The sequence below is a fragment of the Phoca vitulina genome, unplaced genomic scaffold (genome assembly GCF_004348235.1).
Source record: "Phoca vitulina isolate PV1807 unplaced genomic scaffold, GSC_HSeal_1.0 scaffold30, whole genome shotgun sequence".
NCBI lineage: Eukaryota > Metazoa > Chordata > Mammalia > Carnivora > Phocidae > Phoca > Phoca vitulina.
This window is the reverse complement of record NW_022589733.1, coordinates 18886388-18913065: the sequence shown is the minus strand read 5'-3', so window position 1 is coordinate 18913065 and position 26678 is coordinate 18886388. Positions and strand designations below refer to the sequence as shown.

The 26678-nt window shown below is 45.9% G+C and overlaps 1 protein-coding gene and 1 pseudogene across 1 annotated transcript in view; one reads left to right on the top strand and one right to left on the bottom strand.

The window, feature by feature from the left end:
- LOC116644466 overlaps positions 1-26678 on the top strand; it is a 50532-nt pseudogene that overhangs the window by 14806 nt on the left and 9048 nt on the right.
- The window catches only part of ZFP90 (ZFP90 zinc finger protein), a 158128-nt gene that overhangs the window by 122600 nt on the left and 8850 nt on the right, over positions 1-26678 (bottom strand). The window lies entirely within an intron of this gene.

Sequence of the window (26678 nt, the reverse complement as noted above, 5' to 3'; positions counted from 1 at the left end):
GGGTCAGCATGGGGTGGGATATGAGAGGTTCAGAACAGGAGCTAAGAGGTGGGAAGAGCCGGGAAGGGCAGAAGGCACAGGCTTCCCCTTTCCCAGCTCCCCTGGGAAGAGAAGAGATTGCACCGATCAGGATTCAGCTAGATCCTCAGGTGGGTGGCGTTCGGTAAGGTGGGCCCCCTGCTTCCCCACATAAGGAGCTTTGGCACAGGGGAGCTGAGGCCTCTGCTCCAACACTCATCAGGAAATTCCAACATCTGTTTGTTTGTCTGCATTCCCCACATCTGGTGAAAAATGGCCTCCGAGACTACACCTGCAGTTAGCAGCTTGGAGAGGTGGAATGGACAGCAGGCCCTGCAGTGGTTCCTAGACACAGTGAGAGAGAACCACTGCAAAGGGAACCCATGAGCTCCTGATGCCTTGGGTAACTGCCCAGCAGTCCTGGCCTCTTCCTCCTCCATGGATTCAGGGGTCCTAAGCAGGCCCCTGGCTGGATGACTGTGTAGGGGTGACATTTTCTCCACCTAGCCCTGCAGTCTTGGCATTGCCATTCAGCTGTAGCCTAAGATGAACTGGTGTTTATGTTGGGAGCTGGGCCACTCAGGCGAAGAGAGCTCCCACTCTGCTTGATCAATCAGGAAACAGTGCCAAGGCCAAGTACAGGAGGCCCAGGGGAGATCATTCTTCAGGGATCAAAAGTGGGAAGATAAATACCCAGAAATGATGCCCCACAAGCTTCTAGGTTGGGAACTAAAGACACATGTTGTGCCAGGGGCTGAAAGTCCCTGCACCACTGGAGCATACTGGCAAGGAAGGGCAGCCAAGAGCCAGAGGCTCTGCCCGGGGGGAACAAGCCTGGGGCCAAGGCACAAACGCATCATTTGTCCAATGACCATCAGACTATTTTCTGATGCCACAGGCAGATGATTATAAATGAAACATTTCTTTCAAAATGTAAGTGACACCACTGGGGCTGATCCCATTATTTACTCTGGGGCAGAACCAGCCGTGAGCTGGTTGCTCTCGGGTCCCCTCCAAGCTGGTTTAGTAACTGGTTTTCCACCAAAAGGCTTATTAAAGGTCAGCCTCTCCTAGAAGGTATCCTGTGGCACCTCTCTTGGAGAGGGGTCTTCTAATGTCACATCGCTTGAAAATTTCTCAAGCTAGCATCCCAAAGTGAGATCCTACAAACTCATTCTTGGGCCCCCACACTCTAGGGGTGGCACCAAGGTCAGGCCCGCAGCTCAGGGTCGCTTGGCGCCTGGGCAGGGTATGGCCTGGCAGGGCCCGCGGGAGGAACGCTGGCTGCGCTTTGTCTGGTGGGGCTGACCGGGCCACTGGAGGCCTGAGGGAGGTGGAGCTGGGTGCGGACCGGAATGCGTGGGCAGTTCCTGAAATCGTGAATCCTGTTTATAGCCCTGCTTTTTCTGGGGTTCCCTTTGCAAATGCCAAAGGAAGTGGTCATCCAACTGGTTTCCCCATAGGTTACGCAGCTGCAGCTCCCAAACAGGCTACACTTCTCGCACACCTTACAAAGTATCCTGTTCTCCCACCAGTGGGGCAGTGCCACCATACTCCTCCCCCAACCCCTACCAGACCGCTGTGGACCCCAGGCGAAGTGCCTACTCCCAGCAGAGTCCTGACACACAGCAAAGCACGGACTACACACAGCCCCGTATACCCCGCCTGTTCATGTCATCCACTACACCAAGGGGCTGCAGCCCGACCGCATGCAGGTGATGGTGTACGTTGCTCCCATCCCTCCATCCCTCCACCTAGAAGCAACGGTGTCACCATGGGCATGGTGGCTGGGACCACTCTGGCCATGTTGACAGGTATCCTGCTGACCACCCTCTCCCCAACTCCTGTCGCCCCCCACATAGTCACTGTGCCCACGTACTGGGGCCCCGGGAATGTCCATCTACATGTATGTACACTCTCAGTGGTGATCACCTGCAAATGTGTGAGGATGGATATATGCAGTCACATCATGGAGGTTCCACAGCTGGGGCAGCACACCTCACACCTCCAGCCCGGACTTTCTTCTTAATGCTCTCGACACTTAGCTGAACACTACTGTGGCCCGGCCCAGCAGGTCCCAGCGCCATTAGTCTCCAACCAACTCTGTGGGTTGGTCTTAAAGCAAATCCTGTTTTGTGAGCTGCCTGGCAATTTTTTAGCTAACTGTAATGATAAAGGGGAGAATTAATCTAAAAAAAACAAACCCACACACTCTACCTTAAAAAAGTTGCTAAGACTCTTTGTACCTCAGTATCTTCCATTGCAAAAGTTCTGTAATTCACTTCCTTTTGTTCATTTCACAAATATTTTTAGGGTACCTGCTGCATATGAGGCCCTATATTAGATATCTCAAGGAAGAGAGATGAATATCTTACCTGAAAGAGGCTTGCAGCCAGCTCTCAGACACTCACTGACCCTCACAGCCTGAGAGCCAGGTCCAGTGAGGGTGCTTGGGGATGTGGAAAGTGAGGGTGAGGGTAAAGGTCTCACAGCACAGATGCCGTGAAACACAATTCAGAGTGCTCTATGAACTGATCAAAGAATGTTCCGGGGCGCCTGGGTGGCTCAGTCGTTAAGCGTCTGCCTTCGGCTCAGGTCATGATCCCAGGGTCCTGGGGTCGAGCCCCACATCAGGCTCCTTGCTCAGCAGGAAGCCTGCTTCTCCCTCTCCCACTCCCCCTGCTTGTGTTCCCTCTCTCGCTGTGTCTCTCTCTGTCAAATAAATAAATACAATCTTTAAAAAAAAAAAAAAAAAAAAAGAATGTTCCAGAACAGGTGTACCGGGAGCAAAGTGGGAATAGCACCTGGTTTATGTCGTTCTCATTCATATTTCACTCCCCAGCAGAATTAGATGAGCTGATCTTTCTATTGGGAGTGTCAAGGGTCAGGGAAGGCTTTGTGGGGAGGGGCCACTTGAGTCTCTGAGTAATAAACAGAGGTTTGCCAGGCAGATAAAGGGAGAAAGGGCAGCCCAGTCCAAGAAAACAACATGAGCAAATCTCAGAGAAATATTTTAAGATATGAGATAAGAAGTGCCTTAAAAGAAGTACAAACTTTGCTATTCAAAGAATCCCAGAGAAACTCCCAGATTAAAAAAAAAAAAAAAAGGATGCAGTGATGTTTGCCTCTTTTTTTTTTTTTTTAAAGATTTTATTTATTTATTTGACAGAGAGAGAGAGAACAAGTAGGCAGAGAGGCAGGCAGAGGGAACGGGAGAAGCAGACTCCCCGTTGAACAGGGAGCCTGATGCGGGGCTCGATCCCAGGACCCTGGGATCGTGACCTGAGCCGAAGGCAGCGGCCCAACCGACTGAGCCACCCAGGTGCCCCGATGTTTGCCTCTTGATACAAGAATGTGTGCCTGAGTTTGGCACTGGCCTGATTCTCTTCCCTCTGCCCCTGCAGGGAATTTCTTGGAGATAGCTCATGCTAAAAGCCCTTAGTAATGTTTTCCTCCAAAGACACACCAATTCCCCACTGGATAATTAGGATGTAGCCAAACCTTTGGAGAATGGTTGTTTTCTCTAAAGGTATAAACTGTGACAGCCCAGGGACTGACTAGGGCCCCTTAATTGATACATTTTATCTGCATTTGAATCTCATTTTCCATTTTGTAAGGGCATGCACCTTTTTTTTTTTTTAAGCTGTTTGAGCTTATTTAAAGAGCTATCTATTGTATACAAGCATATGGGCAAAATGGCAAAAAGTGCTGCATTTGATAGGAAAGTGGTTGCATTCTATAATGTAGTCTATAATGATTTAGGATCATAGAACTTCTCTTTCTTCCAGACCTGCACTGCTCCGTAGCCAGTGCAATAATTTCCAGCCTGTTGCCCACCCCACCTGACTGAAATGTAGAAAGGTCTCTCTGGACAGGGACCATGTAATGCACATGGTAGATTCCTGACTTGGGACAGATCCTGAGTTTATGTCATTCTCATTCATATTTCACTGTGTCAGAGTGGATGTGTCCAGCCTGCTGGGCCAGACCTCACCTCCCAGGGAATTGGTATAAGGGCCATAAGGATAGAAATGACTGAGGTTAAGCTCAGGAAAGAACAGGAGGTTCCCTACCAACACCAAAAGGGCCGAGGGGACACGATACTGCAGTGTCATCTGAGCTTTGGGAGTTCTTATTAAGGAGGAAATGTAATCCACAGAAAACAGTGTCCATGACCTTGGAAACATATTCAAACCCTCTGGTGTTAGGGAGAACTGTTATGTCCCGGGATGGCAGAGGTGGTCAGGTCGGGGGACTGTAATGGAGTAGGGAAGAAAGGTCAGAATGGACTTTAGGAAGAGCCTGAATAGCCCCCAGGGGAATCCCTTATTCCAGCTTCCCAGGATAGAGATGGACACTCCTGGCCTCCTGGCCCCAGGAAGCCAATTCCTCTGGGAATAGACACTCACCAGTGGCCTTCCAGACCCAGGCGGAAGATTTTTCTCAGAGGTTTGGCTTATAAGCCAAGTCAGCCCAAACCATCTGCAGTCGAACGTCCTCACAGGCCTGATGGTGGCGCTTGCAGAGATGCTACTGAGGCCATAGTCCAGGCTCCCCGAGAGGCCCTGTGTGCTCCCAGCACTGGGGCTGGTGGTCAGGCGCCTCTCCTGAGAAGGGAAGTGACCTACTCACGGTCAAATAGCATGAGAAGATCTGCCAACTTCTGTTTTAGGGAATATAGTTACTGAAAATAACCAAAAATACTGTAGAAAACATGACAAATGCCTTCTTGAGAACACTGAAGAACTGACAAGAGAGAAAGGAATAAGGTCAAAATGGAAGGAGAGGCAAAAACCTAGAGAAGTAAAGAGTGCTGAAGTCCTTCAGGTTCTGTGTTTACGGATACAGGCACATCTGACTCTCCATTTTAATGGCCTTGAAGGGCAATGTGGACAAATGTCAAAACTCAGGACCTGTCCCAAGTCAGGAATCTACCAGAAGACCCTCCCAGATTAAGCTGGCACCCTAAAAGGCCTCAGACCCAGGGAATGCAAAAGAAGGGGAAGAGGGGCCTCCCCGAGAAGTTAGGCCACAAGCTGACCTTCACACAGAGTAGCAGCCCAAATTCACATCATTGGGGTGGTTCAACTAAGTCATGAACTTAGTTCAAAGTACTTCTGCACTGCTAAGACTCTGAGGTACCCTGCAGAAGAATGTATAAATTCTCACTAGGGGAAGCCATCTTCATCCCAGGCCTCAACAAATACCCACTAATAAATTCTCCAGTATACTGGACAGTACACAACCCAGAAATAACCAAGGACACAAGGAAACAACAAACAAGAACCAGAAGAGACAACAAATAGCAGCACAAACCTACACCTTCAGATAATGAAATTGCCGAGCACAGATTATAAAACAACCATATTTAATATGTTTAATGAAATAGAAGACAAGCTTGGAAATATCTGCAAAAAATAGGAAACTATAAAGAATGACCCAACACATCTGAGAAAGAAGCAAACAGAACTCCCAGAAATGAAAAATACCATAACTGGGATTTTAAAACACAGCGGAAGATTAAACTTAGCTAAAGGGACCATTTGCGAACTGGCAGATGGATTAAAAGAAGGCAAGAGGAATGAGCAGAGAGAGATCAAAAGATAGAAAATATGGACTCCACATACTGCAAAATTCATCCTTTTAAAGTGTATAATTTAGTAGGTTTTAGTGTATTAACAGAGTTGTGCAACCATCATCACTACCTAATTTTAGAACATTTTCATTACCTCAAAAAGAAACTCCGTACCCATTAGTAGTCATTCCCCATTCTCTCCTACCCCCAGACCCCAGCAACCACTGATCTACTTTCTCTGTGGATTTGCCTATTCTGGATGTTTCATATAAATGGAGCCATACAATCTGTGGTCTTTTGTGTCTGGTTTCTTTCACTTGGCATAGAAGTTTTCAGAGTTGATCTATGTTGGAACATGTGTCAGTGCTTCACTCCCACAATGGCTGGGTAACGTTGCATTGTGCGGATATGCTACTTCTATTCGTCCATTCACCTGTTGATGGACATGTGGATTGTTTCCAGTTCCCTGACTATTAAGAAACATGCTGCAGGGGCGCCTGGGTGGCTCAGTCTATTACGCATCCACCTTCGGCTCAGGTCATAATCTCAGGGTCCTGGGATCAGCCCCATGTTGGGCTCCCCACTCAGCATGGAGTCTGCTTCTCTCTCTCCCTCTGTCCCTCCCCCTACTTGTGCTCCCTCTCTCTCTCAAATAAATAAATAAAATCTTAAAAAAAAAAAACAAGAAACATGCTGCTATAAACATTTGTATTTAAAAAAAGATAGAAAATATGGAGGAAATGTTCAGAGACATGGAAAAGAGTAGCCTATGATTAGTAGGAATTCTAGGAGGAGAAGAGAGAGAGAATGGAAAGAGGGAATTCTTTAAGAGATACTTGCTGAGAATTTTCCAGAATTGATAAGAGATGCCATTCACAGATGTTAAGAATCCCAAGGAACTTCAAGCAGGATTTTATTTTATTTTTTTTAAAGATTTTATTTATTAGGATGGGTTAGCCTGGTGATGGGTATTGAGGAGGGCACGTTCTGCATGGAGCACTGGGTGTTATGCACAAACAATGAATCATGGAACACTATATCTAAAACTAATGATGTAATGTATGGGGATTAACATAACAATAAAAAAATAAATAAAAAAAGATTTTATTTATTTATTTGACAGAGATACAGCGAGAGAGGGAACACAAGCAGGGGGCGTAGGAGAGGGAGAAGCAGGCTTCCCGCTGAGCAGGGAGCCCAATGCGGGGCTCGATCCCAGAACCCTGGGATCATAACCTGAGCCAAAGGCAGACGCTTAACGACTGAGCCACCCAGGCGCCCCTCAAGGAGGATTTTAAAAAGGAAGAGGAAAATAAAGAAACACACATTTAAACAGAGTAAATGGCAGAACACACACATCAGAAGAGACAGGGAGAGAGAGAGAGAGAAAAGCAAAGAAAGTAGTATACCTTACACTAACAGCTGATTTATTAATGGCAACAGAAGCTGGGGGTGGGAGGGACCTGACAACCCAGAATTCTTCATCTAGTGAAAACATCTTCCATGAATGAGCACAAAGCAAACACATTTTCAGACAAACAAAAACTGAGAGAATGTGTAACCGGGGAACTCTCATTAAAGGATATTGTAAAGAAAGTATGTTGGGCAGAAAGAAAATGATCCCAGATGGACGATCTGAGATATAAGAATATATGAAGAGCCAAAAAAAAAAAAGAGTGGTAAATATGTGGGTAAAGCTAAACAAATGTTGGCTTATGCTATAATAATAATTATAAGGTCTTGTGAGGTTATAGCAAAACAAGACAGAATTAAAGTACAAAACAATAATGAGGGGGGAAACAGTTAAGATGTTTTAAGATTCTGCACTACCAAAGAGGATAGTAAAGTAACTAACTTTAGACCTTGATAAGTATGAATATGGTAATTTCTAGGTAACCACTAAAAGGAAAAAGAAAAAGCAACACAGTGTATAACTTCTAATTAGTAGAGGAGAAAAAAGACAAGAGTAAAAAAAAAAAAAAAAATCAGTCCAAAAGAGAAACATGAAAAAAGATGAGAAGAAGAGAAAGCACAAAAGAGGATTCAACATCATATTGTGCATGCACCTGTGCGTGTGTGTGTGTGTGTGTGAGAGAGAGAGAGATGGAGCTGGGTCTTGTTCTCCGCTCCACATGGCTATGGAAAATCACTATCCATCCCCAGGGCACCCTCACTATCTCCCAACACAGCCCCCATGGGTTGGACACTAGCCGGCCTCACTGCCTGCCCCTTCCAGTGGCTTCCCCTGCAACCACAGTAATGCTGGGCTCCCCAAGGCAGGAGATTCAGATACTGTATTAACAACTGCGTGGCCCTGCAATACCTCCATCCACTCCTCACAGCTACTCCACAAGCTGGTCTTAACATCATCCCAGTTTTATTGATGAGGAAACAGGCTTTGACAAATGAACTAACTTGCCCAAGCTTGCCCAACTATAAAGCCACAAACCTGGGTTTGCTTGTCTGCCTCAGAGATCCCATGCTCTTAAGCATTAAGCTGGCTTTCAAGGTTTTTTGGGGTTTTTCTTCTTCCCCAATTGTGGTAAAATACACATAACATAAAATTTACCACCTTAGCCATTTTTAAGTGTCCAGTTCCGTGGCATTAAAGTACATTCACATTGTTGTATAACTATCACCACCATTCATCTCCAAAACCCTTTTCATCTTACAAAGCTGAAATTCTGTACTCATTAAATGACAACTGCCCCTCCCCCAAGTCCCTTGCAACCACCATTCTATTTCTGTCTCTTGGTTTTCAAGGATTTATACAGACTGGTCCCAAGCTCCCATCCCAACCTCTACATAAAACTGAGGGACAAGGAGAAGACTGGACACCAGGTAAAGGGTGTGGATGTCCCTGAGGCCACCAGCCTGGCTGGGTGGACAGAGACCAGATGAAAAGGTAAAAGAGGCTGAGGACACCAGGCTGAGAAACTTGGGTCTTGATGAGGCACCGTGGAGGGCCTCCTGCGAGCAGGACTGAAGGGAATGTACATCGGGCAGCCCCTCCCTTCTTTCCTCCACAGTCTCAGTGCTGTGAACTGAGCCCTGAACCCCACAGGAGCACTTCCGTTCTGGACCCAAAAAAAGCAGAAGAAAAAATAAAGCCAAGATCCATCTGACAAAAGGAAAACCAGCCTCTCCCACACCTAGTTCTTTGACTTACACCCAAGACCTTAAATATGCCCTTTGAAACCTTTCATTCATTGAAGTTGCTTTTCTTTGAAACCATAAAAGAACACGGGGCTGCAGTTTGTCTTCCTGGCAGGAAAATTCCACATGCAACTTGCAGCATTTTATAGAGTGGAAACTGCTGGCCTGAGAGTCTGGGTCCTTTCTGGACCCAGGAGTTAAGGCACTCTGTGGTGAGCCAGTTGGGTGACCTTGGGCAGGTCACTGAATCTTATGAAACCTTACTTTGCTCACTCATGGTATGAAGATAACAACAACAGCTGGCTTCACTCAGGAAGGCTGCTTCCCTTCCACACACAAAGGTTGCTGCAAGTGCCAACAAGGATGTCAGGATAGTTGAGATTCCAATTGTCTCTCCCACTGGGGAGTTCCAGACCCTTGGGTTGTGACTGCAGGAGACAGATGTCACGGAAGGCAAACTGTCACCAGAATTAAACAACCATCAAGAGTGGAATGGCCTCACAAGGATGCTGTCTGGTCTTTGCCTCCATGATCAATGCCAGATGGAAACTCCAGGGCATCCAGAGCACTGTCTGCACCGAATACTTGAGCATACAGCAGGAAGTCAGGGGCTGAATAGCTTAGGAGATATCAGAGACTAGAACAGGATGGTGGCTTCATGAAGAGGTGAGATGGAAGTGTGGTGGGGAGAAGGCAGAATACTGACCCAGAACACCAGGAATCTTGAAAGAAAATGAACCTAGACTCTTACCTCACATCAGATACAAAAATTAAAATGGATCACTGACTTACATGTAAGAACTAAAACTACAAAATGACTAGAAGAAAATATAGGAGAAATTCTTTGTGGCCTCAGATTTGGCAAAGACTTCCTACATACTACACAAAAGCACAGGCTCCAAAGGATAAAAATCAATATATTGATCTAAAAATCTTCAACAAGATTTTAAACTTTTGTACTTCAAAATACACTGCTACAAAAATGAAAAGGTAAGCCACAGAGTAGGAGAAAATATTTGCAAACTATATATCCACCAATAAGCAAACTTTATAAACTTCTGTCTCTTCCTTAATATTTCAACATAGCTGTTACCCTGTGCCAATTCATCACAGAGCTTGTCAATAAATTCCAAGGGGGAATATAACATATTTGAATATATATTTGAAATACAAGCCTTTTGGTGGATAGATAGCTTATAAATATTTACATAACATACAATTTTATATAATATGCAATATATTACAATATACAACATATACTATGTTAATGTGTCACAACATATGAATTATAATTATTTTATATATTATATTAATATGAACAACCCAACTTTAGAGGTGGGCAAAACATTTGAAGAAACACTTTACCCAAGAAAATATATAAATGGCAAGTAAGCACATTGGAAAGATGCTCAACATCATTAGTTATAAGGGGTATGTAAATTAATACCATAATGAGATACCACTACACACCCACTAGAATGGCTAAAATTAGAAAGAATGATCATACCAAATGTTGTCAAGCCTATGGAGCAACTATAACTCTCAGAAATTTCTGGCAGGAATGTAAAATGATTCAACCACTTTGGAAAATAGTTTGGCAGTTTTTTAAAGTTAAAACATACATCTACCATGTGAGCCAGTCACTCCACTCTTAGGTAATTACCCAAGAGAAATAAAAAACATGTATTCATTTAAATACTTGTACATGAACATTCATAGAAGCTATATGTGTAGTAGCCCCAAACTAGAAACAACTCAATTGTCCATCAACAGATGAATGGATATGGATAAACAAACTATGGTATATCCACACAATGGAATACTACTCAGCAATAAATAGGAACAAACTATGTATACATGCAAGGACATGGATAAACCCTAAAATGATGAGGTTATGAAAGAAGGCAGACCAAAAAAGTGCACATACTGTATGATTCCACATATATACAATTCTAGAAGATATAAACTGATCTACAGTGGCCAATAGCAGATCAGTAGTTGGCTAAGGAGGGCAGGAAGGGCAGGGAGGAAGGATTTCAAAGGGGCACAGGGAAATGAGTGATGAATACATTCCTTGTCTTGGTTGTGGTGATGATTTCACATATGTCAAACTCATCAAACTGTATGCTTTAAATATATGCAGTTTATATCAGTTATACTTCAATAAAGCTGTTGAAAAGGAGACAGCAGAAGGTGTCAGCCCTTGGCCCCTTGGTGGAGGAGACCAGTCACTCCTCTGCTCTCCTGGTGGGGTCTGGGTGTGGAGTTTGTCTACAAAATCTGTCTCCTCTGCCATCCAGGTCCCTCACTTGTTCTAGGTTTCTCAAGGGACAGAGCTTTGTCTTCTGTGTCAAGTCTCCTATTGAGGAAGAGGATGACAATGATGGAGCAGCCTCCTTGGGCAGCAGCAGAAGGCCAGTGGTGATTGCACTGGACTCCTGGAGGAGTCCACCCAACCATGGAACATGTGGGCCACTGTCATGCCTGCCTCATTTGTGGAATGTGCAACAACTCCAGGAATACTCCCACGGTGCTACAGAACTGGCTAAGGCAGAGGTGAGATGCTGAGCCACGCTTGGCTCTTGAAGGAAATGAATTATCAGGGCTCACCATTCAGGTTGGGGCTGTCAGACAAGATGGTCATTACATAACCTACAGTGACTCGTCAAATTCTGGAGCCAGTCAGTCAAAGCTACGTGCAAGGTGCTCCTCCAGCAACTGGCTAACCCCAGATTCCAATCCTTACCATGCTGGCCTGATTGAAGTCTCTTGAGGTCCTGACTCCTGAGCGCCAAACACTTGACTCTACACAAAGGACCTAAGTTCTGTGGCATTCAACTAGGCTAAGAATGCAATCCTCCACCCTGTTGTCAGATTTGCCAACATGTGTGATCTGCCCTCACTCCCTGTGGGTTTTCCTTGATAGCATTAGCCTCACTAAAGGAAAGCTGGATTCAAAAAAATCTAACCATAAAATGGACATATGTGTTGGGGTTACTATTCATATGACTAAAGGAAAAACTGTTTACTCACAATACTTCTGACACCAAAGTGTGGGTTTTCCCTTCACATTAGACAATTCTGACACTAACTACCCAGATTTAGTGCAGACACCACAGGTTAAGGGCTTAGGCCCACAAGGCTGCCCCCACTTCATACACCAACTGAAAGTAGTGGGTGCCCAGGTAACCCACACTTCTGTCCAACTCAGCTGCAAATCAAGGGTTCCCATGAGCCCCTTTTCAGGTTCAATAATTTGCTATATGGCTCTCAGAACTCAGGGAAACACTTGATACTGTTTCCAGTGGATCATAAAGGTTACAGCTTGGGAACAACCAAATGGAAGAGATACATAGAGCAAGGTATGGGGAAGGGGTGCGGAGCTCCCATGCCCTCTCTGGGTGCGCCACTCTCCTAGCACCTCAGTGTGTTCACCAACCCAGAAGCTCTCTGAACCCTTTCATTTACAGATTTTATGGAGGCTCCTTTACACAGGCACAATTGATTAAATTGTTGGTCTTTGGTGTTTGTCAATCCCCAACCCCTTTCCCCTCCCCAGAGATTGGGGGTGGGGGCCAGAGAGAGAACTGAAAGTTCCAAGGCTCTAATCACATGCCGGTTCCTATGGAAACCAACACCGATTCCCACTACCCCAAGCCACCTCATCAGCATAAATTCAGATTTGGTTGCAAGGGGCTTATATGAATAACAAAAAATACCCCTTTCAGCTCTATCACTCAGGAAGCTACAAGGATTTTAGGAGCTCTGTGCCAGGAACCAGTGACAAAGACCAAATATGTACTTCTTTTCTTTCTTTCTTTCTTTTCTTTTCTTTCTTTCTTTTTTTGTATTTCTTATTATATCACAACATTACAGTGACAAAGGAATTAGACAGCTGATGGACAGGTGTTCTGGGTGTTCCTTTAAGTCACACAGTCTCTCACATGCATCCACAAAATGATCTGGTTTGCAGAAACTGTCTGTGGATGGATTGTCAGGCATGCCTGAGAAGCAGGGCGACTCTTCTACTGAGAGTCATCCTCTCCTCTGGGTTCTTCTGTGGCTCCATTTCCTCAGGAAGTTCACCTTGATTCTGAGAAGGGCCAGGGTACAAGGGGCAAGAGGTTATGCACAGCAGACAGTCTGAGCTTTCTTTCTAGGTCACTACCAATGCTCCACTGACCTTCATGGATGCTCTGTTCTCCAGCTCTGGCCCATATCCACATTCTCCCCTTAGCCCAGTGTCTCTATATGCTCAGAACTGGGAAAAAAAAAAAAAAAAAGAACTGGGGAGCACTCCTCATCCTCTCAGACATTGCTGACTGAGCTCAGCACCACCCCCCCCAAATGGTGGGAAAAGCTTGCTTTCTAGATCTCTCTCACCCAGCAGACACCAGATAACAACTCGCCACCAGGCCAAGCAACCAAGCAAATCCTCCTGATGAATTTTAGTTGAAATCAAGTGCCCAGAATGGCCACCCCAGTAGATGAGGCAAAACTGGAAGACCTCTCTCCTTACCAAGCACTTGCGCAGGGTTCACATTGGCACGGCACGTTTCCCACTTGTGTTATAACAGAATATGGTCTTCCCGGGAGAGCTTTCGTCCCTGCTGGCATACAGGGACATAAGGGTGTGAACGAGAAGGCACTAAAGCCAACTGCAGAGTCCTGTGGAGAAGGACATGCTGTTCTGCGATTGGTTGATCTCAGTGCCCCAATACCTGGTGTTTAACCTGTACCACACACAGTGTACAGTGGCCCTGTGGATTCAGCCTCATTCAGACGGGAGAGGCCCCTGCCCTCAAGGTTCTCACAGCCTCATTCAGACGGGAGAGGCCCCTGCCCTCAAGGTTCTCACAGCCTCAGCCCTGTAGCATTAGCTCTGAGAGGCCATGAAGCAAGAACAGGGCTGACCAGGCTGGATGCCAGAAGCAGTTTAGGTAGAACTCCAGAACTCCAGAACTCCATCCCTGAGCGAAGGGAGAAAGAACTCAGGGCAGGAGAGTGTAGGGCCAGATACAGGAAGAAGAAGCCAACACCTCAGCCAAAAGCAAACGGATGTGTGTAGGGGGGTATATGTGTGAGTGATATGTGTGGGGGGGGTGTGTGTGTGTGAATCCTGGATAGGTTCAGTGGGTGGCCAAGGCTGGCTGAGTGCCAAGAAGGTCTAAAGAAAGTCAAGGGCCCCACCAGGGCCTCTCCTGAAGTCTTGATGCACTGCTCTTGGTCTTCGAAGGACAGCTCCTACACCAGCCTTGGGCCCAAGGTCCAGCAGCGTGGCTGGGAGCAAAGGCTAGGCTTTCAGGGAAAGAGTGAGGAGTACACCAGTGAGCAGAGAAGTTCAGAAGGTGGGCCTAAGAGGTGGAAGGAGAGGAGTAGCCCAAGTTAGCAGAGTGACAGTAGGGACGGCTGGGTGGCTCAGTCTGTTAAGCATCTGCCTTCAGCTCAGGTCATGATCTCAGGGTCCTGGGATCGAGTCCCACATCGGGCTCCCTGCTCAGCAGGGAGTCTGCTTCTCCCTTCCCCTCTCCCTCTACCTCTCCCCACTGCTCGTAATCTCTCTCTCTCTCAAATAAATAAATAAAATCTTAAAAAAAAAAAAAACAACAGTAAAGGACAGGGCCACACTGTGAGTCAACAAATGCAAGCAGCACACTCCAGTCAGGACTGTGGACCATGGCTGCATCTCCCACACATTTTCAGCTGAGATGCATGAGAGCCAGAAACCCTTAGTTCTTGCCGCTGGCCTCCAGGCTCTGCTTTTCACTCACCACTTGTCTCCTAACCACCTTCCCTAGGCTTTGGCCTTCTTGGCTGTGTCACCTGTGTCCAATTAGAGCTTGCCTTGTGAACTCCACGTCAGACTTGGACTTCCTTGGCCTGACTCCTGGGTAGCCCCACATTCAGATGCCCTCCTCATCCTCCAGCTATTATGGCTCCTATCTGATACTACTCTGACCTCCACCCCACACCCACCTGCTAAACTACCAGATTAGCTGGTCGTAGCCCACAGGGCTTTCCCTGACCCAACTAATGGGGGCTGGTCCAGACAGATCAAGGAGGGTTTGGCCCTAGGGAAGAGAGCAAAGTACAGGGATTTTTCGTAAGAAATTAGGGATCACTCAGGAGCTAGATGGGGAGGGGGACCAAGGACACCTGGGCAGGCATGAGCTGGAGGCAGGTCCAGCTCAAGATTCAAGAGACAGGGTTGAGGGGGCAGTCATAACTGAATCTGGGAAGCCTCCTAGAGAGCAGAGTCCAGAGTCACTAAGAGAAGCTTAAGGCCAGAAATCTGAGCTACTGCAGGGAACTCACCTGGGGACTACTATCAAATTAGGCATCTTTCTCATCTGGGCTTACTGTGTTCTTGACCCAAGGCATCTCAGAGATACTGATGGGTCAGGCAAAGCAAGCCAGACAGATGGGACAGGCCAGCAGAAAGAAGAGCCAGAGTGACCAAGACAGCTCCACCCTTGGAGTAAAGAAGCAGCCTGTTGGGTGCTGGGAAGAGAGTGCTAGCTCACTCATCTTGAAGCCTGAGCTAAATTCTCCCCAGGGCATGGCACTCCATGGGTATAGCACTTCAGAAGGTTTTCTTACTTCCTGCAGACCACAAAGATACAGTTAGTCAGTCTTGCCTTGGGGACTTTCAGGTTAACTGCTCCCATCTGTTCATCATTCAAAATCTGGAGCAGAGTTGGGATAAGACATGAGACACATATATCGATTCTGGATCCCAGGATCTCAAATATCAAAGAGTTAATTCGGTTTCGGAAACATGTCGTCATCAACTCCCAAGAAGAATGTGGCTCCGAGGCTCCTAATGAACGAGAATGGCGCCACAACGCCGACGCCCGCCAGTCCCACAAGTGCCGTCTCCAGCCATCTGCAGCTGCATGGCACACACTAACCAGGGCCAAGGCAGTGGGCAGCCCAGCACTGAGCCAGGCCCTGGCACAGTCCGCTGCAGGATCCTAGGCAGACAACTTCTCTCCTGGTCTCGGTTCTGGATCTATAACACCCTTCTGCCCTGTGTCAGGCTACCCGGGGGAGTCCTGCCCACGGAGCATGACTCCTTCTGCATGGGCTGAGCTCTGGGCCATTCATCTTCCCCCATCAGAGAAACTGAACTTCCTCTAAACCTCTGTGGCTCGTGGAAGACTCAGCCAACACAGAGTACTCAGAGGCCTTCCTCTGAAAGCAACCAATTCTATCCATGTGGCCCTGAGTGACCAAGGACAGCTAGCTGAGAGAACAGAGAAAGGAGAACCAGACCAGAGGCACGTGTGCCCTCAGAGAACACTCAGTTTCTTCCCCCAGACCGCAGGGCTCAGCACCATCAGACTCCCTGCTGTTCTTGAGAGGGAGAGAGGAATTCGAACTGGATAGCTTCTCCACTCTGTGGCCTTGGCTAAGTGACTGCCCTGCTGTGCCTCAGTTTCCCCACCTGCAAGTGGCTTGGCTGTGAGGATTAAATAAGGTTATGTGTTAAACAAGTGTCACATAACAAACACCCCAGAAATATAACTTGCTTTCCTTGTAACCACACCGCCACCTTCCCTCAGGCAGGGCAAGCAAGCTCTGTTGCTCTTCCTTTATCATAAGACAAATTCAGAATCTGCCCCCCAGGCTCCGGGTGAATCAGTTAATAAATGACTGCAAAAGTGTGTAGCTACATTATGAATAAACAAAAATGTGGATGTTCCCTGTTGCTTCCTTAACTTTTTTTTTTTAACAAACTTTACTAGTAGATGTACAGATCCCAGTATTTTGGAAAATTTCAGCGGATAGGAATAGCAAAAAACTATGTTAGCCCAAATAACTTTTAAAAAGAAGAGGGGCTCCTATGTGGCTCAGTCAGTTAAGTGTCCAACTCTTGATTTCAGCTCAGATCGTGATCTCAGAGTCTTGAGATCAAGCCCTGCGCTGGCTCCTCTATGCTCAACACAGAGGCTGCTTGAGATTCTCTCTCCCTCCCCCCTCCCCTCCCCCTGTTTGAGTGTTCAGTGCTCGTAATCTCTCTCTCTCAAATAAATAAATACATAAAATCTTTTAAAAGAGGAAGAAGGAGGAGGAGGAGGAGGGGGAGAAAAAGGGGGGGGAGGAGGACAGGAAGGGGAGGGGGAGAAGGGAGAGGGAAGAGGAGGAGGAGAAGGAGAAGAAAAAGAAGAAATAAAACTGACACCAAATTTATTTTTAGAAATGCCTTTTTTGGGGACCAATATTTTAAAACAGCAAGAATTGTCACACACACACACACACACACACACACATACACACACAGGATTTTTCCTACAAAGTCTTTAGCTATGTAATCTCAGGAAATCCTAGAACTCTTCAAATTTTCCATTCTAACCCAAATCCAATTTTAGTTCACTTTGAGAGTGCCTTCTACTGATATTGAACAGAACATGAAATTAATTTTCTATTCTCAGTATTTGTTGAGAAAACAGTCTTACAATTTTAAAATCAAATTTGTTCAGAAATATTTCAAAACTAGCTTTTACACTACTTCTCATCACGCCTTATTATTTTTTTAGTTGGAGTATAGTTCTGTTAGTCAAAATTGCCTTACTTTCACTGGTGATTATCATGGTGATTTTGTATCTCACAAGATTAGACAAAGAGCCACACATTGGATTAGCCTAATAGAGCTGTAGCTGGCGTAGTCTCCAGAGGGAGTTTCCATCCTTTTCCATCGAATAGTTTTAAGTATTATTTTGGGACCTGAAGCCTTAACCATAGTGAACAAAAATACTCTTACATTATTTTTTTTTTTTTAAAGATTGTATTTATTTATTTGACAGAGAGAGACACACAGAGAGAGGGAACACAAGCAGCAGGAGTGGGAGGGAGAAGCAGGCTTCCTGCAGAGCAGGGAGCCCGATGCGGGGCTCGATCCCAGGACCCTGGGATCATGACCTGAGCCGAAGGCAGACACTTAACTGACTGAGCCACCCAGGCACCCCAATACTCTTACATTATTAAAACAAACAGAACCCAGAGAAGAATTAGGTTAAGTGGCTGAAGCCACTGGGGACAAAAGAAAGAATGCAAGCTCCAAAGAGACACAAACTTAACAATTTGGGGATCTCTTTGCAAAAACATGACACCTCTGCCAATAAAACTCAACACACTTGCAGTGGGTTCTCCCCAGCTAATCCAGAATATGGCAGGCAAGGGGGTCTAGGCACCTGGGCCTGAGGGGTGTGGCCTGTGGGGCTGGCTTCAGGGACAAGCAACCAGTGCAGTTGTACTGGGCCCTGAACTGAGGATTTAATGCTCTATTATGGCCACCTCAAAGTCCTTAATAATTTTATATTTGAGTTGATGTCTTGTAAACGAAGTCTGATGGGACAACAGAGCATGCACCAAGGGCTGGGTACCTCGATTCCCCCAGGGCCACCCTCCCTGGGACAGTTCTCTGCTGTTTGCTCACCACCCTTATCCAGTGGCCGCACCAGCCCTGGAAGGGAGGGTCACGGTTGGGTGTAGCACACCGCACTGCAGGGCCCCAGGCACTGTGAGGGTCTGCACATGGAACTGTGACCAACCCTTGTGCCTGAGGAATTACAACATTAAACAATGAATTAAAAACACTACTACAGGTCAAGAGAAAGAAATTGCAAGGGGGAAAAAAAGGCTTTTTCCTGCATTTCGAACAAGGGGCCCCACTTCCCACAAATTATGTAACTAGCCCTGGCAACAGGCACTTACAGGAGAAAGTGCCAATTCTGGAAAAGGTGGAAATAGCTTCAGTGTGGAGCATGGGGACTTCTCCCAGCAGGTCTTAAGCAAGAAGACTGCCAAACAGCACTGAGGGCCCAGGCAAGGCTGGAAAGCAGACACTGGGGTCTGGTATGGTATCCACATAGCCATGTGGGGTGTTCCAGCAGCAGGGAGCTGCCTGGGAGCAAAGAGCTAGATTGGGCCAGGTGGGGCTTTCATCTTTACCTTTGGTTTAAAATGTTGGGAACTATTATGCAAGCCAGTGGGAGTGCACATTGGTACAACCTTTGGGAAGCAGCTTCGCATCCACTAGTAAAGTCCAAGATGCACACACACTCTAGAGAAATTCTGCACGTATGCACAGGGGACCAGTATGAGAGTGTTTCAGAGCATTGTGGGAAATATGGAAAAAAGACTAGGAATAAGCTTAATGTTTACCAGGAGAATAGATATGGTAGTATATCCACATGGTGGAATACTATAGAGCAACGAAGACAAATGAAATAGCGCTGCATGTGTCAACATAGAAGATTCTGGACTGTAACATGAAGCAGCCCTGTGGGCCTAAAGCCTTCATGTGTGTCAGCTCTATGTCCCCCATGTTGGCTAAATCCCGGAGCAGGGAAGGGGATGGCTTCCCATGGTTGAATATCAGTTACCTCTAAGACCTACCTCATCCAATCCACGAAGGGTCCAATGGCAAATTTCCATTATTAGAAATTTATTCCTTGGTGTCAAGGCTATGTGCTGTGTTAGAGATCAAAGAGACCTGATGGTTTCCGGCTCTACAGAACTCTGCTGGGTAGCCACTGGGCACAGCCCAAATCCCTTGTCACTAAAAAGCTCATGGGAGGAAGCCGAGGTAGAAAGGCTGAGAAGCTGGGTCAAGGACAGAATTTCAGGGCAAACTAGTATTAAAGGATTGGTTAGATGAAGAGAGGTCAGAGGAAGCAGGTAGAAAGCATCAGGGGACAAGAAATGCCAAAGAAAGAAGAGTTTTAAGGCGGACTTATAGAAACTGATCACATATCACAGAGGTAGGTCAGTTCTGGTGAAAAGATGTCATTTAATAATTCGACAGTTAAGCCGCTAGTGAACTTAGCAAGGGCAATTTTGGTAGAATGATGGGGGCAGAACCCAGACTTGGTGGGGAATGAAAGAAGCTGAGGAAATGGAGACACAAAATGCAGGCTACCTTCAAGAAGTTTGTTTATAAAGGGCGGGGTGGAAACTGCCAGGGAAGAGAAAGTGAAGGTAAGGGCCTGTGTCTGGAATGGGAAAGAATTATGCTTACAGGGTGAAGGAAAGGAAGCAGACACAGATGAAAGATTAAAGAATCAGGGTGCCTGGGTGGCTCAGTTGGTTAAGCGACTGCCTTCGGCTCAGGTCATGATCCTGGAGTCCCTGGATCAAGTCCCGCATCGGGCTCCCTGCTCGGCAGGGAGTCTGCTTCTCCCTCTGACCCTCCCCCCTCTCATGTACTCGCTCTCATTCTCTCTCAAATAAATAAATAAAATCTTTAAAAAAAAAAAAAAGAAAGATTAAAGAATCAGAGAAAGAGGATAAAGTATTGTACTGGATCCTGGAAGAGGCAAGAGAGGGTGGGAGGGGGGAGCCTAGGAGGATTGTCTTGGAAATGCCATGTGGATCCTTTTAGAAGCAAGGAAGAAAGGAACTGAGAACCTGATAGGCTTCACTGTCCTGGAGCAGTAGAAGTTAAGGTCATTGGTGATAAAGACAGTGGTGGGGCAGACAATTTGAGGAGAGCTGGACAAGCGGGAAACAGCCACCATGGGGAACGGGATTAGTGTCTGACCAGGTGTGAATAAAAGGAGTGGCAAAGAGCTAGCTGAGTTAGAAACCACATCTCTGTGGTGGTGCTAATTTTCTTTTGTTCCAGTAGAGCTTAACAGCTCTGAAGTCCTGCAGACAAGATGGGAGACTAGATTATTCCAGGCTGGGGTAGGCAGACAGGGAAGAGCTGAACATGGGGCTTAAGGACACGGAGAGTGCTAGGTAGATACAGCAGCTCTGGGAACAGCTGGGGTTGGCAAACAAAAGAGCTTTTCCAGTTTTCTTTTCTTTTTTTTTTTTTAAGATTTTATTTTATTTATTATTATTTTTTTTAAGATTTTATTCTTAAGTAATCTCTACACCCAATGTGGGGCTCACAACCACTCACAACCCCAAGATCAAGAGTTGCATGCTTTACCGACTGAGCCAGCCAGGCAGCCCTCCAGTTTTCTTTTATAGAAGAGAAAATAGTCTGTTGTAAATTAAAAGATAGTAAATAGAAAAGCCATCCAAACGACTGGAGTTGATGTTTTCAACACTGAAGTAACAATCCACACCCCACCTTGCTTCTGCGCCAGCGACCAGAGTCAAATGCCTCTCTGGGCACATAACCTTGCCAGCCCACATCTTTTGGCCTTATGACCACCCCCACAGACTGAGAGGTAACATCGGGATGAGATTTATTTTTTAAAGATTTTATTTATTTATTTGACAGAGAGAGAGACAGCGAGAGAGGGAACACAAGCAAGGGGAGTGTGAGAGGGAGAAGCAGGTTTCCCCCTGAGCAGGGAGCCCGATGCGGGGCTCGATCCCAGAACCCTGGGATCATGACCTGAGCCGAAGGCAGATGCTTAACGACTGAGCCACCCAGGCGCCCCAGGGATGAGATTCTTATCTTTACTTCCCACCCCTGTGCAGATGACTGGTGTCCAAGGTGCTTAGAAAGATAAGTTTACAAGTTTCTAAAATGTAGTAATTTGGCCAACTTGATAAACTATTATTGGATAAGTGGGATGGACACTATTATATCTAGTCATTGCTTTTTGAATAGAAACCATGCTGCTGAGCACTGCAGAAGTTTTATCACCCTCAAACATCTTTAAGCAATTTTACCCATTTTTCAGAATTTAGAGATAGGGTCTACTTTTTGTGCTTTATAAATTTTAACTCATTTTTAGCTAGTTATTCCTGCTCTGCACTGTTTATACTCATAAAAAGTCAGAATTCCTTAAATATCCAACAATAGGATTTGTTTCCAGTTCCTTTTTTTTCTTACAAGGAAAACAATGCACATTCATGCCAGAAAAATTCAGAACTACAGATAGGCAAAAGGAGACCTGGAGGCTAGTTAATATGCAAGAACATGTCTTCCAGCTCCTTCTCTAATCTGTATACAGTGGGTTCACACTGTATTTACTTTCTCTCAACCACCTATAATTGTCTTAAGGAATCCAGCTCTCAGGGCTCAAGTGCCCTATCCACCTGACACATACCTGCCTGCCCTGTGCCTTAGGGAAGGAGTTTTGGAAGAAAGAGTAGAGGGTGCCATCCATGAGCTTAACCTAAGGAGAAGAAAGACACCATGGGCTCTCCCTTCCCTGGAAGGTGAAATGGCCACATCTGCTTCAGGGACCACAATGCCCTCACTGAATAATCATGTTAACAACCACCCCTGGACATCTGTGAATAATCTGGAACCTTGTAATTTGTGCTTTTGGAGAGTTCCACAAAGCCATGATGGATCCCTCAACCAGGGACACGCAACTCATGGCTGAGTGGAGACAGTGAAACTTGAACCTGAGCCATAACAAAGTAGGAACAAAGTTCAAAAGATTAAACAAGCTAAAAATGCCAACCACCACCCTGAATGGTTGTTGTCCTGGAATAACATAGCAAGTAAGCCCTTCTCCTCATGGAGCATTTCCGTGTACTCCCACTTGGCTTGTTCAGGAATGAGGAGATGTGCTCCAGACTCCCAGAGGTGTTGCCGCCTTCTGCCCACAGTCAAGTCCTGTGACCCCTGCTCTTTCAGCCTTCAGTACATCCCAGAAGACAGAACATGAGAGTTTCTTTCATGCCCCCAGGACAGAGCAGTGGGCCACATTCCCCATGAAATCTTAAGAAATTGATGGGTAAACTAGCCTCAGGGGGCTGCATGGTGTATGGAGAGAGCAGAGGCCCAGACACACCAGGATTTTCATCTTGGTTTTGCTGGATTCCAAATGTTAAGAAAGTTATCTAATTTCTCTGATGCTCCAATTACTTGCCTATAATTTAGGGTTTCTTAGAAGGTCATGAGGATTAAACTGAGACTCTGTAGGTAAAACACCTGGCACCTTATCTGGCATATAGGTGGTACCCAGTAGAGTATTAATTTCTTTACCTCTCAGCCCAGTAGTCCCATCATGCCTTTTCAGACTTGCCACGACCTGAGCAAGAGCATTCTGGATATCAAGGTGAACAACATTCATTCATTCAACCAACATTTACACAAAGTGCCTGTATACCTAACACCCTGGAACATCAACTTCATTTAAAGATATTTAAAATATTATTTTAATACTAAGACAAATATAATGGAAGAGAATGCAAAATTTGTAAAAAAAATTTAAAGAAAAATATAAGCCATTAGGCCCATGCCCCAGACCTCCCAGGGATCCCAAGGGCAGCTTGAAGATGCTAACATGCCCAAGGACCTGACCTCAGGTCCGATTCACACATCTCCACCTTTTCCTGCTGTGAGTCATAAACCAGAAGTGACATGGCCCCTTCCTAGGAAATCAGTATAGAAGAAAACTGGTCCAGAAGACAAACCAAACAATTACACATTGAGTCCTCATGCTCACCACCCTCACTGTCCCCCCAGAGCCTTGTTTGCACAATCTGTGTTTCTGACTTTCAAGTCATCCCAAGGCAGACTCTCCCAAGATTATCTTCAATTCTCAGGAAAAGACACTCCTGTTTCTAGGAAAACTTTGTGAAATTTTTCACACGTGGGATGTTCAACAAGGTCAAAGTTGTTTTCCTTACTCCCTCCTATTCTAGCCTTCTGCTACTTCTCAGGTCACCTTCTAAGGTCAGATTCTAGGATGTGAACTGGGGGTGACCCTATCCATTTGTTAACTGTGTCTTGCTGGACTCACATCTGTTGCTGCTCTTAGCACAGGTTAACCTGGGCTGGGAACCAGATCTCCTAATCAGAAAAATGTAGCTCCTTCCTTGAACCAATAGCCATGTTAACTAATTTCAGTATTTGATATAAACAAAGAAATGGTAACGGTGATCACTTCTGAGTGATAGAGCTGTAAGTGCTTTCTATATTCATCATTTTGCTTACCCATATGTTTTCATTTTTAACAGTGAGCATGTATTATTTGTATAACAATGAGAAAAATGTAAAGACTGACAATCCTCTCATTTAGCTCTTTCTTAATGATTTCACATTCTGAATTCAAGTTCAACATTCAAGACAGAAAGCCACAGAATGTTTTTCCAAAAGATGGAAGATTAGAAATCCAATAATTCCTGCGTATTGCCCTTTACCAAGCTGAACCAATTTCCAGTTTATACTTAGGTTTACAAGAACAAATGAAATTGTTTTTGTTTTTGTTTTTTAAAGGAAATTTTTTTTTAAAGATTTTATTTATTTGACAATGAGAGAGAGCACAAGCAGGGGGAGTGGCAGGCGGAGGGAAAGGGAGAAGCAGGCTCCCTGCTGAGCAGGGAGCCCGATGTGGGACTCTATCCCAGGACCCCGGGATCATGACCTGAGCCAAAGGCAGTTGCTTAACCAACTGAGCCACCCAGGCGCCCCATGAAATTGTTTCTGAAGCAGGGTTATTTATCCAATGTACTTTACATATGGCTAAAGTTATCTTCTTACGAATCAAAATCACAACAACACTAGAAAAATTGCTGGTGATGTAATGGACAAAGAAATTCAAAGCCATAGGCTTGGGAGATCACATTATTCTCTAAAACAACTTAGTAACCTGAGGAAGTGACACCAGGGGTAGAACTGTACTAGTAATTCGTTTAACAAATATTTGAATATTTACTATGCTCCAGGCACAGTTCTAGGCACTGGGGATACAACAGGAAACAAAACCAGCAAAAATTCCCACCCTCGGGTCGCCTGGGTGGCTCAGTTGGTTAAGCGACTGCCTTCAGCTCAGGTCATGATCCTGGAGTCCCAGGATCAAGTCCCGCATCAGGCTCCCTGCTCAGCAGGGAGTCTGCTCCTCCCTCTCATGCTCTCTATCTCTCATTCTTTCTATCTCAAATAAATAAATAAAATCTTTAAAAAAAAAAAAAAAAATTCCCACCCTCGTGAAGCCTACCTTCCAGTCAGGGGGACAGAAGACTCCCATGCAGCAATACAATCCTTAGCACAGTATTGATACTATTTCTACTGTTTTGACTGTTTTCCTGCCATTTTCTTAGAGAAGAACTTTCTACCAAGTCCTTTCTAAAGCTTGTGGCTAGGTTCATTATTTCTTGCCATGACCTTGCCAGGAGTGGGAAAGACTGCATGCCAGTATCTTTGGAGTCAAAGTAACCAGAAAATTGGAGAGCTTCCCAGCCATAACCTTCCTACAGTGACTGTCTTAAGGAGTTAGCTGATACAAAATGGTTCAGATGTTCCCTGAAAAAGGAGCTGAAGTGCCCTCAGGTATGACTAGAGTAGAGAACTGAGCTAAAAGATTGGGAGACCAGGGGTTGCCATGGTGGGCTACTGGCAAAAAGCAGAAACAGAAATGGTCCTAACTTAGGGAGAAGCAGATTTTTAGTTCCATGTGAGGGAAAACATTTCTTTCTTTCTTTCTTTCTTTCTTTTTTTAAGATTTTATTTATTCATTTGACAGAGAGAGACAGTGAGAGAGGGAACACAAGCAGGGGGAGTGGGAGAGGGAGAAGCAGGCTTCCCGCTGAGCAGGGAGCCCGATGCGGAGCTCGATCCCAGGACCCTGGGATCATGACCTGAGCCGAAAGCAGACGCTTATAGACTGAGCCACCCAGGCGCCCCAGGAAAACATTTCAATAGCCAGAGATGTTCCACAGTGGAATCGACTGAGGGAAGGGCAGTTCTCAGGTTCTGACAGTAGATGGCTAGCCCAGCTCTCTCACTTCCTGGCTGTGTGACGTTGGGCTAGTCCTATAACCTCTGTGGGCCTCAGTTTCCTTATCTGTAAGATGGGAATTAAAATGGTACCTAGCTCATGGGATTATGATGAAGATTAGTAAGAGAAAGTATGTAAAGTGCCAGGGTACTACCTGACACAGAGTAACTTAGGCATTGAAAGCCTATGTAGATCAGATGATAAAGTTTAAGAACTTCTATTCTATTCTGCTTTTGTAGTGGATTTTATTTGTTTTTATATCAAAATATTATATATAGTCATATTTGGCAAGAGGATTAAAATTGGTAGTTGTGATTTTAACATCACAAAATCAGTAGCTATAGCAGGGATAGAACCTACAGCTCCCTATGAGGATTCCTCTGAACAATGCTCAGTGCTACCACGTTCCGGATACGACCATAGCCCAGGCACAGTACATGACCCCTGACTGATTTTAACACATGATGATCTCAGTCCTTGCTGGAAGTGCACCAGGGTACTGGGCAAAGGCAGAGATCAGGCTAGCACCAGTGTTCATTGTACACCCAGATCAGGGAATGCCCTAAGGCAGAAGCACCACCCCCCATGCATACACCCAACAGGGCTGACTTTGGGGTCATCTGGAGCTCAAGACAGAAAGTCCCCAGGGAAGCTAATCTCAATGTCACAAAGCTCCCAAGGGTCTGACCATAGCAGCCATGCCAGCCTCAACCCCACTCTGGGACACCAGGACTGATAAACTCAGATGGCAGCATGCAAGGCAGGACTTGGGAGGCACAGCCAGGCTGGGCTGGAAAGCCAAGCTGTAGCTCAGTGGGATGAAGGGCAGCCAAAAGGGAGCACGTGCTCACATCCTTCTTGTGATTCCAGGGGTGGGGAGCATATCCAGACAGGTTTCTTCTTCCACCCCTGTGAGGACACCCCAAGGGCAGCTGCACAACCCCAAGAGACCTGCTTTACAGCCTAGCCCCACCTTCTGGCCCTGGCTGTTGGTAACGGTCCAAGGGTAGGAGAGAGCAAGCAGCCCGTCTACTTATGTGTGTCCAGCAGGCAGGCCCTCTGGCAGCTTCCATCCCCATAACAACTGCCTTAGGGTCAGCGGTCAGCCTTTAACTGTTGAGCCAGGGTCTAGCCCACAAGTTCCTGCCATCATACCCTCCCATCAGCCAAATTTCCAGGCATGCCTTGACCTATCTGAATTCTCAGCAGGTACAGAGTTCAGGCTTACCTTCCCCACTCCCCTCACACCCACTACTTAAGAATCAAAATCCCAGGGGCGCCTGGGT